The sequence below is a fragment of the Centropristis striata genome, chromosome 18 (genome assembly GCF_030273125.1).
Source record: "Centropristis striata isolate RG_2023a ecotype Rhode Island chromosome 18, C.striata_1.0, whole genome shotgun sequence".
In the NCBI taxonomy this organism is placed as follows: Eukaryota; Metazoa; Chordata; class Actinopteri; order Perciformes; family Serranidae; genus Centropristis; species Centropristis striata.
In genome coordinates, this window is record NC_081534.1 from 16,450,364 (window position 1) to 16,463,009 (window position 12,646).

At 40.3% G+C, this 12,646-nt stretch overlaps 1 protein-coding gene across 2 annotated transcripts in view; it reads right to left on the bottom strand.

Annotated features, from left to right (window-relative positions):
• wasf1 (WASP family member 1) overlaps nucleotides 1-11,427 on the bottom strand; it is a 79,796-nt gene extending 68,369 nt beyond the window's left edge. The window contains exon 1 of one of the 2 annotated variants that reach the window (XM_059355756.1): nucleotides 10,831-11,427. The gene's annotated coding sequence lies outside the window, so the exon portion shown is untranslated. The remainder of the gene's footprint in view (nucleotides 1-10,830) is intronic. The other variant, XM_059355757.1, reaches the window with a different exon arrangement.
• Nucleotides 11,428-12,646: the final 1,219 nt, after the last annotated feature.

Genomic DNA, 12,646 nt, shown 5'->3' on the forward strand with positions numbered 1-12,646 from the left:
GGCAAAAAACGACTTACTGAAATGAATCAGCAAGGATTTTCTCTGTCTTTTCTTAATCTATGCTACTTTTGGAAAATTTAATTTGAAGCTCGAGGCAACATCTGCCCCACTCCTTCTGCTTCCTCTGTTCCACTGTAACGTTACCTTTGCTTGAACTCTAGATCTGCATTAAAAATCGGGCCAAGCTTGACACTGCTAATGCCGGACTAAGACATTATGTTGACCACAAAACTGGCTGTCATCATTAGCCTCACTGGAAGCAGTCAGCACTGATGTGCAGCCCCAGTTCATGTAAAGTAGGACGTAGGAAGCGGAGAAATATGATATATAGAGCAGACATTGTGAGAGGGGAGGGTGCGAGACGGAGAAAAAAAGAGAGGCCCAGAGAATAAACATGCAGGAAGCTAGTAAAGAATAATGGAGAACGAGACGGATGGAAAAAGAAGAGGCTCTGCAGCAGCAGCAGTCCCCTCGGTCAGGCCAGGCCTGTCTGTCAGCGCCTATCTGTCCTCCTGAGGCTAAGCTGCGCAAACCAGCTCTTGCCTCAAGTCGGCACTAACATTTATAAAACCGCACACAATAATGAAATTACCTTTGACCTTATCCTACACCACAAGATGGACCCATGTGGGGTGCTGTACTATTTAGCTGGAGGAGGGTGGTTTTCCTCCAGGCAGCTGACGCCAAGCTTATTTAACTCCCAACACTGATCTGACATTTAGCCAGCAAGGGCTGATTACCACACAATCACATACAACACACACACACACACATTTGGAGGAGAGAGGAGTTTGGTGTGTACCCTTAATTACAACTTTCTTTATATATCTTAGTGTGCAGTTCACAAAAGAAGAGTATTGGGATCAATGGAAACGGTTCACCTAATTTAAAGATCGGAGACACCATTGCCCCATCATCCCTCGTACCCACACTTGCCTTTTTTTCCTCTTGGTAACTCGGTTTGCTGAAGGACCCAAACGAGCCCTGAGTAACATTACCTGCCAAACGACAGCCTCTTTATTACTGCAGTCCATCTGCTGCTGTTCACAGGACTATTGCTCCGCTACAGCTCAGCTCACTGCGCTATATGGACATTTCTGTGCCTCTAGATAATGGATCATCAGTAAATGTTGATTTCTAGACTAAAATACACACCTGTCATGTTACTTTGACATTTTGAGGGTGCAAATTCTGGTTGCAACAAAAAAACAAACCGTCTTTTCGTTTACTACCCTTCAGGATGGACAAAGTACATCTGTAGCACATAGGCTGAGTCTTTTTCTCCTTGTTTAAGATTCTATTTCAGAGACTGTCCCTAGAGATGTCTGTATTATTCATCAAACAGGTGCACCGGCTACACACACCCGTCATCTGAGGCACACCCTGCGTGTGTTCAGTGAAATGTATTTCTCTCCATATGCACTGATGGAAGAACTGAGCGAACACAATAGGTGAAAGTAAGTGTGGTTGATTGAGTACTCGGCTGGAATATTCAGGGTCAAAGGCTGGATTTATATGGAGGAAAACATAAGGCAGAGCGAACACAGTCTCGAGTAGTGTCTTTTTTTATGTAACGCTTTTGAAGAAGTGTATTCAGAATTCAGCCTTAAATCGTAAACGCCCACATGTTAGGACTAAAGCGAAAAAGCCAGATCTTCTCAAGGGCGTCACTTTGTGAGGAAAAGTGGTTGAGGACATAATGATAAAAACTTTTTTCATTAGGCTACCACAGAGTCGACAATACAACAATACTCATCATGAAATGCACAACACCATGTTAATAGTAAAATGCCAATATCATATCTAATACGTCCCAAATTTGTTAATTTCAACCCTGATTTTAAAAAAGTAGGAATGCTGTGAAACACACAACATTTTTCAAGTTCTATGCAGCCTACATTCAATCGAATACAGTAAAAAAGGCAAGATATCAAATCAATCAAACTGGGAGACTTTTACTTTTTGCAGATATGTACACTTATTCAGAATTTCATGCATTTTGATGTTATTTACCTTTAACACAGCATCCCAACTCTTTTGGAATTGGGGTTATATTTGTGCATTTGTAAACCCTTCTCTAAACATTTCTTTTCCATTTGTTGGCATACTTATTTCTTGGTACAAGCCAATTTTCAGAACATTTCTAACAAAATCAGCTTTTAAAAACTGAGGGGAATAAAATTGCCCATTTCAAAAGTGTTGTGTACTTGTCCCCAGTGCAAAGGACACTGACAGAGCTTCATCTGCTAATGCTACATTTGTTTCATATCTTTGCTGCTGGTATGCAAATAAAAGAACTAAGTTAATGTGAATCCAAATATATAATGCACTGAATGAAACGATGCAGGTAGAAAGCAATGGAACTGTCAATCAGACAAACCCAATTAACAATCCCAGTCGTAGAGTGTTGAATTATAGTGTTTCACCACAATCGACAATACAAATGGCTTTAAAAATGACAAGATAACTAGAAAAACATTACAGCTACAAGTACCTACTCCAATAATTGTCAGCATTGCATGCTCTCTGCCACAGCACTGAGCTTTGAGTGCCGTTAGTTCCTTTTTGCATCTGTAGCTCAAGCTAGTTCTGCGTTGGGCCAGTCGATAGCCAGCAGTGAGGTGGTTCATAAAATAAAGTGGTGAGTGGCTATGTCAAGAGGACGATGGCTCACAGTTACAACTCACTGCCTGGCTGCACAGTCAACAGCACACGCAGTTAAAAAGATGCAGAGGGATACACATGTGAGCTCATGCGCGCACATAAATGAGCACAGATGCGCACTGATGCACCAGATCAAGGACAAAGAGACGATTCCTATGAGGCTTCATGGTAAAGAAAGATGACTGTTATCTATAGAGTGATCTCAGTATCAAACTGGGTTTCCACTATCTGGTAATTGCCGGTTTTTAACAGGTAAATCTGTTACAGTCTGTGTAAAACTGTTATGATGATATGAGCCAATAATAGGTTTGTTTTCCATAGAATAGTTGGTTTCTGAGCATAGTTTTCATATAAAATTGCATTTCTGCAGCTGCATGCCCTGCTATTATGAGCCAGATAGGCTAGATAGATAGTTTTATAATGAAGCTAAAATATTTTACACTTATTGATAAATCCGCCGGTTTGCCTGGACGATTCAACTCTCTTCGTCTCATTTCGTTGCTTCGGTGTGAGTTGAGTCTTTTTGGGACTTCTTTTATTTATAATATAATATAAGTAAAAGTAGTCTACTTTCAATATAAGATATTATAAATCTTAATCCCTTGACAATGCCTTATATAGCCTGCCTGACAATTTCTTTCATTTGTCTGAGAAACTGAAATATTCCAGGACACGTGGACCAGCATCAGTGCTATCAACGTATATCAGTGCAAATTAAATAATGTAATGTTACATAATAAGAACCAAGTCACACTCCACGCTGTAGGCATGTGTCTATAAATGAAAGGCAGTTATGTAAGGGACTGCTGTGTCTCACATTATTTCCCGTAGCTTGATGTGAGAGATTGACAGTGATTTCATCATCACATCACTGAAATGTTAACATCATTTAGGTAGGTCTGAGAGTAGATAGCACAAACAACTACCACCCCCGCGTCTTTACATTTCCTCTGGCACGCCATTGAATGGAGGAGGAAGACTACAGTATGTAATCTTTCACTGAACCACAACCTCCCCTGTAACCACAGTCTATCTTTAGCAGATGCTTCTTTCACAAGTAAGAATTTCTAACCTCTATGTGACCTCTGCTCTGCAGCCATACTTCGTTGTGGCGAGCTGCCCACTTTTGCTGTATGATAAGCATCGATAACACAGATGAAGCGATTGCTGAGTAAGACTTGTTTAGAGTGGCTTTTCTTGCTGAGGATTTAAGTGAAACTGGCATTTCCTGCTAACCATCAAAAGACAAAAGGAAGGCGAGCTTGCCTCCACTTCCGATCTTCTGAAATGCCCCTGCTGGGCTTTTATCCAGCGCAAATCAGACGAGCCTTGTGCTCGGGTCTCACGCAAACCCGAAGTGGAGCTGGATCCTCGCTGTGAGCTGTAAATGAACAGCCAAATATTGGCTCCTAATTGAAGGCAGCAGTTGTCTGTGTGTACAGGCACCCCTGCTGTGAAATTGTGGACAAACACACCGGGATGCTAAGAGGCTACTTCCCCTTTTGCTCTTCTTTTCTTTTCTCAGCATTTTCTTCTGTTTCCCTTCAACATCCCTTAATGAGCCGCTGCTTTGCACTTTTCTTCTTTTAAAGATTGTTTTTTTTTCGTAGCATTTCTATTTTTTTAGACAGTTACATTAGACAAACAGACAGGAGCAAGGGTGTTAACTGCAACACATTCATGAGCTAGATATAAACCAAAATAATTGTGTGGTACATTATGTCTGAAACACAAGCCGATTGCATCTTTTATTTTCTACTTCATTCTTGCCCCTAATCCTTCACTGTCTTCCCCTCTCTACCTCTTCCTTGGTATTCCTCTTGTACTCCTACCAGTGCAGTGAGAGGAACTGTGAAGAAAAATGATTGCTTATAAAAATCCTAATGAAAATGCAGCGTGTCTGTAATTGAATACGGACGTCTCAGTCCTGACACGAGGGATTCAAGCTGAGGACTGGATAAACGTGCCTCGCCTCCCATTTCTCCGGCCTCCATCAATCATCACACATCACCACGACGACCAGTGCATTGGCCGTTTCAGCTCAATAAGAAGCCATCAGTGAAAGGGAGTGAAGAGGGGACTGAACAGAGGAAGACAGAAATCAAGGTTAGAGGAAAAAAGCGCATCATGTTTAAAGAGAAGAAGTGAGTAAAAAGGAGAAATATTCTGTATGGATCTAAATTCTCAATTTTGTGACCCAGAATTTAGACAGCACTCTATTTTAAAGAACATCTATAGTCCGTATAAAAATAATGGATGTAGTCACTGAGACGCCACTTATTGGTTTGTGGACTTTATGTGTTTTTTTTTTCTGTTTCTAACACTAGCTAGCAAGCTTGGTTAGCGAGGAGCATGAAACTAGAAATTGAGACCATGAACTCATTATCGTAATGTTTGCTGAGGTAATAAATCAAGTGACAAGTAGGGTCATTTCCTATTGACTTACATAAAATCTGACTTCTTTTTGCAAACTGTGGAGTCGCCCCCTGTTGACCAGAAGAAAGGATGCAGATTTGAGGTAATTCTGCATTGGTTTCACTTTTCAAAATAAATAACTACAATTGCAATAAACAGCGGGTGCAGCTGTGCCCCAGCTTGTTAAATTCCTCCTTGTTACCTCTGCTCCTCTCCCCTTTTTTTCCTTGTCTCCTCCGCTTGCATATTTGTGAGCCAGACTAAGACGCAAGAAGGAGAGGAAGGCTGGGAGGTGAGGATAGGAATCGGGGATGTACAAACTAAGGTCCTGGACAGGCCTTTCAATGTTTAACCCATCATTTTGGACTTCAGTGCTTTGCTTAACTTTGCATATTTAAAACTAGTCAAATACACTCATGCTCCGAGTGCAGCTGCACAGATCATTCTTTTGTCAGCTAGCAGCGTTCACAGCTCCATTATGCACAGGACAAATACACTGTGACCTAAAAGGGCAGGAACACTACTTTATTTTGCAAATATAAACACTAAGAATACCATAACCATGGACATTGTATACACACAAACACACAGTGGGTGCACACACACTCACTGCCAGTGCTTGGGCCAACAGCTACTGAGGGGAGCCCTGTATCAAATTTACTCCTGGAGCAGACCATGGCTACATTGTGCTGAGAAAGGTATCAGACTACCATCCAAACATTCACATGACACCTGGGGATTGGCCTCAACAGTCCATAGTTCATCCCATTGTGAAGCTCATTTTGGCTTTCAGCTGAGAGAATAAGCCAGGTCAGTTACAGGACACCACGGTGCTCCATTTCCCAAATACCTGGCTAGTACTGACTCACGAGTGGCGAGGGCTCCTTTATTTATTTTGCAAGACCATGAGTAAAGAGTATACTTTTAACAATATAATTTTAAGCCAGTGTTGCAGGGTTCAACCTTTTTCCCCTTCTTATTTTCTCCTTTGGTAGTGTGTTATCTTCTCTGAACCACATTTAGACTGTAATGACGCTAAAGTTCTCAGCCTAAACAAATACCTTTATTTTTAAAGCTAGGAAAGCATGACCCTTTCTATTCGCCAAGCTGTAACTAGCACATACAAAACACCCACAAGGTTATAAAAGCAAGACAAATGCTTTCTAAAAGTCATCAGAGCCTAAAGTGATGTGGTGAGTGACAGCACTCTTGCATGTATTCAAACGCAACAGCTGTGGTCTAATGAGCTGGCAGCAGAGGTGTTGCATCACAATGAGCAAGGACCTGCTGTATAGATACTGAGGCAGAAACGGCTGAAAAAATACAAATCAAGTGACAGAGGAGAAGGAGAAAATAACTGCTGGCAGTACTTTCGACTTGAGACAGAAAGGGAGAGGGAGGACAGGAATGATAGAAGAGGGCAGATATAGTGGTGAAGCTCAGTTTCAACAGTTGAGTAGGGGCGGATCTAAGCTCAGATGGGGCTTTTGTGTTTTTGCCCTGTTGGCAGAGACACGGTCAGACAGGTCTATTTCAGAGATATCCAGTCAACTCACCAAGAGACCCCGCCAACGCCCTCTCCTCTCCTCTCCTGGGTGACAGTGAGAGAATGACATAGAGAGGCTGAAAGAGCCAGAGTGGCAACTATAAGAGGAACGAGGAAAAAGATGAGGCGGATAAAAAGTGACTGGGCACGACAAGGAGAGTGAGAGGAAGTAAAAGGTAGCAGTGATGATGACATATCATTCATATTTATAGATTTGGGGGGTTAGAAATATTGTTGTATTGATACCTGTAGAACCGGGCAATTTGTCAGTATCATATCTATTATGTGAGACTAGATATTGGCACAACTGTTGTCCTTTCCTGGTTTTAAAGGCTGCATTATAGTGAGGTGGTGTCATTTTCTGAATATACCAAACTAATCTATTATTTTATCCACATTACTTATGATTATTTATCAAAAAATATAATCCTGTAAATTTTAAGCAGCAACAGTCAATCCAACAATATCGTTGCAATACTGACACTGAGGTATTCAGTCAAAAAGGTAGTGACATTTGATTTTTCTCCATAATCACCAAGCCCTTAGTTGTACCCTCTCAGCGTAGCTTGGATTCTTAGCTGATAGCCATTATGACACCGCTATAAACTGCTGTGGCATCATCTATAACGGGCCACTCACTTCATCCTTTCATCAGCAACCTCACAGAGAAATGTCTTTGCTTCATGAAATGTATGATGTAGTGGACAGGGTTTTGCAGGCTGCAGTTTTTTTTATATTTGGTCAAGTGAATAAAAAAATTGCAGCTGCTATTAATGGTAGTTTGGCTAAATGGTGGGATTGTGGTGGATGTCCTGTCACACTGTGGACAATTCTCTCTGACCAATCAGTGGTCTGCAGTGTTGGCTGCTCAATTTAGAAAAAATTGCATTGTTATTTTCCTTTTCATTGAAAAATAAATTAAAAATAATCATGGTGTGATTTTTTTGTGAGGATCTGAACCAAACAAATATTTTTTTCTTAATTCTGTACAACATGCAGCATCACAAATTTAACTCAGAATGCTATTTTTACCTATTTTATTTCGATTTTTATAAATAAAAAAAATTAAATTAATTGTGCAGCCTTATGTTTAACGCCACCTAACGCCATCCTCTGCTTGCTTAGAAATTAGCAGAGGTGATACAAAACAAAGTACCAGGTGCTGCCTTCAACATTTGCAAATGGAAAACCAAGAAAGAGCAAGCAGATTTGAGAAGAGTCTTATCATACCATGCATGCATTTGTAAATGCAACAAAAGACAACTCCTATCTTCTAAAAAGAGCAGTGAAACAAGCGAGAAAGAGAAAAGTCACAGAATAGTCACTGGAAATAATGTCTGAAAGAGCATGAAGTCACAGCCGAGGATGGACAAAGCAGGGGCGGAGGTGGTGGAGGCAGTGGCAGTAAGACACAAGGGGCACCAGTCAGACAGGCTAACTGAGCCCTGGTGTCCCTCTGTCATGCCAGTTCAGACCAGGGACAGAGGCAGTATTATAGAGCTGTGGGCCTGGCCAAGAGGAAGAACAATAGCTGCTGTGTGCCGGAGCCTCTGGAGCATCCTAACAGCTGGGAGATAGGAGGTCTGTCTGTGGCTCCGCTAAATGGCACGTAAAGGGGAGCTGCATACACGCATACACATTTTCTCTGTTTTTCCCAGAATCCCTGGCCCACCTTCTTTTTACCTCCTCCTCATGCCAGGCAGCCATCACTCATTTTACTCTCATCTCGTTCCCTTTCTCTCCCTCCACACACTCTTTCATTATGCCCTATGTTATTCTGTGTGTCCTCCAATCACCCCTCTTCACCTCTGTGGAGAAAGACAAAAGAGAGCTACAGAAAGAGAGATATTCTTCTTGCAAGCATGAGAAAGCCAGAGACTGGCAGAGGATCAGAGCAATGTCAACAAATAAGAGAGGTCCAAAAGCCTCCGCAGGAGGCATGCCAAAGCTCTTCTATCACGAGGGCCTCTGAAACACAGAGAAAAACATGAGAACTGCAAACTGTGCAGGAATGTCATCCCTCGCAGCAAAAAGTTCACAAACAGCATCAGATAAAACTGTGGCAATATGTTCGGCTCTATTTCGGGAACGCACCTGTAGGTAAGGCCATTGCTGGGTAAACAAAGCACTATTAAGATTCATGCATCAAAGAGAAGGTTATGCGGATAGAACTTTCAACTTTACTACTTTTCACCTGTATTTAATGTTTTACGGCAAGCTTAAAAATACTACGTATAACAACAAAACCCAGGATGTAACCCACTTAGAAAGAACTTGTCTAAAAAAAAAGCAGCAGTGATTTGAGGCCACAGCAGGCGTGCTTCAGTATACATCCACGCACAGCTGAGCAAGGGCGAATTTGATCACTGGTTTTGTAAATGCCATTTTAAGGAGGGTTTCTGGATTGTGTCTCGAAGGCAACTTTCAATTTCAGCCAAGGTGGCACATGTTTTATGCACATATATGCTTCCTCTGAGTTGTTGTGAAACTCAGCTTCCAGTCATGTGATAGTTTGGATGCCACTGTTGCAGACTGATACATTTAACAGCTGCAAGGGCTCTCAGACTATTTTGTCCAAAGAGTCACATACACTAGCCTACCGGGTTTGTACGGCATTATAAGAGTAAAATTCAAGCAATTTTCAAGCACAATCAAGGGAATCAAAAACTGCCAGACTGTAAATGCCTTTATATTCTCATCTGAAGTGTTACTATAAATTAAATTGTAAAGATGTAAGTAATGTGACTTCTATTCAAATCAAGGAATGTATATGTATTTTATTGAATCATGGTCCAGACAGCGTAGGTGTTTAAGAGCTGTTTGGCTAATTTTAGTTTTGAGAATCAGCTTTCTGTTTGTTGATACTGACATGATGTCTAGACTTGAGCAATTTCCCCTTGAAAGACAATACAGATCTGATCTGAACTGACCTGGGGAACGTAATTCTTTAACCTCATTATCAGGCAATTGAATAAGTGAAATCCTTTGGCTCTTATGCATCACATGCAGTCACTACTGCACGCACACCACACTTAGTGTCTCTTGTGTATTATCATTACATTTAAATATAATATACCTGAGGCACAAACTGACCCCACCAATCAGCAGCAGGCACAGCGACTTTTATCAATGGCTCTGCAGCTGATGTTTCATTCATCCTCAACCACAGATTTTACCACAGATTTCCACTACAGGCTGCTTTTGCTTTACTACTTTATTTTGAAATATGTTGCTCGTGTTTCCTGCAGCATCCTAATACCTAATGCTCCTAATACTCTCTCCTTGGTTGGGTTTAAATGGACAGTATGCAGAGAAGATGGTCAGTTTAATGTAAGCCCTATACCACACAGCACCACTCGAGCTGGCATCATGCAATGCAACGAATATCTTCCAGCCACATATGATCACAACAGTCACAAACACTGCTCCTCATGCCCACTTTTTCTTGCTGCACTTGAAGTAGTACAAAGAAGGTTTCGAATTTCACAAAGCATGATTTTCACTGGGCTGAAGGCTTACCATCCCCCATGACTGCAAACCAAGCTGGCTGGAATAGACCCCAGCCCCTATCCCCTCTGAGTCAAGTCAATGCATTCTTAGTGGGAAAATCAAATCACGTCGTGTAGCTGCCAGCGGTTCGCCTAATCATACTGTACCTACCTGAAACTCCGCAACCTAAAGACGATTAAAAAACACACATTCAAGATTAAATATGTGGCATATTTCTGTTACGTTAGATGATTTACAGGGCAAATATTTGCTCTCCGGCTTCTCACCAACATGATATTCCTAACACTGGATATGTCAAGCCGCTGCTGCAGAAGCTCCTGCAGATGTGGAGCTTTGCAATGTATCACCCTATAAGAAATGTGCGCTAGAAATATGGCGTTTATTTGTACGTTATTAGCCAAACCACTAGTACTTTTAAGGTTTTTGACCACTTTGGAGTCCTAACGCTGTCAACACAGCCACATTTGTCACCTGTGTACAGGGTTAATGTGATACTCAGAGATGGCCAGACAGTGTTAAATTACCAGGACCGTTATTAGTCAAGCAGCGCCAGTTTAATGTTACAACATGGTGACTCGGTTTTAAGGCAGTTTGTTTCTGCTGCGCTAAGGTGTAGAAAACGTGAAAGTCACGTTACTAAAGTCTTATTTTCTAGTTAAAAATGCGACTTCAGGACACAGTGTTCAATCAATTACCTGATACGTTTGTTAAAATTCCTCTTATTTCCTTCCCATCCTCACTGAGCAGCGGAGCACGCCACCGTGTCCAAGAATTTAAATCCCAGGGTCGGATCCATGATTGTACTGTCTCTGATATCAAATGTACTCCTGGTGGAAGAGGCGGCGGCGGAGGACAATCCAGCTACTTCTTTTTCCAAAGGGAATCTCTGGGTAGATATCGGTGAAATTGGCACCAAACCCGGTCCGGTCGAGCTGAAAACAGGTTTCGTAACACAAAAAAATATCCGTCAGTTTTACCCGTATGCGACAAAATGCTCTCTCCAAAGTAAGGAGTGTGAAACAATGTTCATTCGCAAGAAAATGTCCCCGTTATAGCCGGTGATAATGGTACTTACCACTCTATTGTTGGGGCGCGAGAAAGCGTCCCATGCAACTGCTGCTGTGCTCGTGGGAGGCTCGCGGGTACCGTGCGCGCTCGCTGTATTGGCTAGTTATCCCAGCCGTCATTTTGTGCTGTCCAATCCATTCAAGAGATGTGATTAATTCAACCCTCACTGTACATAAAAAGCTCATCATTACACAATTAATCGATATCAAATAGACTGCATTAAAATTATATATTACAAAGGTCAGGGATAATACTGACCACCATAATGTCCTAAGCCTAACTGCAGTAACTACGCAAAGGGTAAAAATTAGAAAAAATTGCATTAAAGTTGTTGGGGTTTTTTTTTGTTGTTTTTTTAAGTTTTTTGGGCAGCCAAATGGGTAATTGGTAGGTAGGCCTAAGTGATACAACACTTATTTCTACATGTATTGATGATGTCCTTTTATGCTCAAAAATCATGATGATTTATTTAACCTTTGTCCCCAAAAATGTAGTTACTGCACTCAGGTTTTGCATCGCTGTAAAAGGTTCTAATAGTAATGCACAAACACAATGCAGTAACTACAATGCTGTTTTAAAGTGTTTAAATGTTTTATTCAAAGATTTGTGTATTTTAGACTTAATATGATAACGTAATGTTATATTTCAGTCTTAATATAATGTTGTACTTTTTTAATATCTCACTTTTTTTTTTGCTTGATTACTATCTAGATATTGATTTCCCTATCAAATAATCTTATAATTTCTATTATTCTTGTCTTCACTTTTCAACACAATGACAAAATACAAGACTACACTGTATCACAGTATTATTTCTCTGAAATAAAGCAAAATTGAAATCTAAAACTTTGTCACAAGATAAAACAAACATAAAGGAGTTCGTTTTTAGTTATAACTGAATTCTGACCAAAAATGTAGTTACTGTAGTTAGGCTTTATAGGGCAGTATAGACTATAAGGCTAAATGGTGTTGTTTATGGCCGCAAACAACCATTATTCTTATTGTAGATTGGTATTATATTATTATATATTAGTCATGTGTTGTTTTTCAAGTATTGTGTGTATAAAAATGTCACAACGTAGTTAAAACGTATTATTTTAAAATATAGCCTAGATGTTACATAATTGTCCAAGTGGTGCACATCTTCAGGTGCTTTTTTTGTCAGACCAAACCGAAAATGATAAGCCTGTTTGCTCAGAAATTCTAATAATAAAACTAATACAGTGGATTCACTTACATTCACTTGAGGAGACAAATATCATATTTGTCCTGAATATGTGAAATAAATATCTCTGAATTTTTAAGAAGGTTTTCATGTAAAAACATTTTATTTTTAATTTACGAGATAATTATCAGAGGTTCATCATCACAATAATTTTTATTTTATTTTATTTTATTTTATTTTATTTTATTTTATTTTATTTTATTTTATTTTATTTTATT